Here is a 410-nt window from a genome sequence, read left to right as displayed (position 1 = left end):
TTGTTGCGGCCAATCGTCTCGTCGTCCGATCGCCGGGAGCGTGCACCTGCAAAAAGAAGTCCGCACTGACCGGAGGCGGCTCCGGCGGGGACCCTCCGACGGTCAAGTCAGAGAGGTGACTGGGCAACAGTAAATGCAGACAGAGAGCTCTGAGAGAGATAGAGAGGGAGAGAGGAGCGAACCTGCGTATGTGGGAGAGACGGGCAGATCGATCCATTGCACTGTTGCCTTCCCGGTATATATAGTGGAGCCAGGTATGGAGCCGTCATTAATGGCGCGGACAAGTGAGGAGCTGTCAACTCACTGTGGACTGTCAGAGTCGCCGTGAAAACGTCATGTCGCCGTGTGGCCGTCCAATCACCCGGGTTGACCCGGCTCTCGGCGGGACAATGCCCCTAGGTAACTGTGCC

The sequence above is a fragment of the Elaeis guineensis genome, chromosome 11, assembly GCF_000442705.2.
Source record: "Elaeis guineensis isolate ETL-2024a chromosome 11, EG11, whole genome shotgun sequence".
NCBI lineage: Eukaryota > Viridiplantae > Streptophyta > Magnoliopsida > Arecales > Arecaceae > Elaeis > Elaeis guineensis.
Note: the sequence above shows the minus strand (reverse complement) of the source record.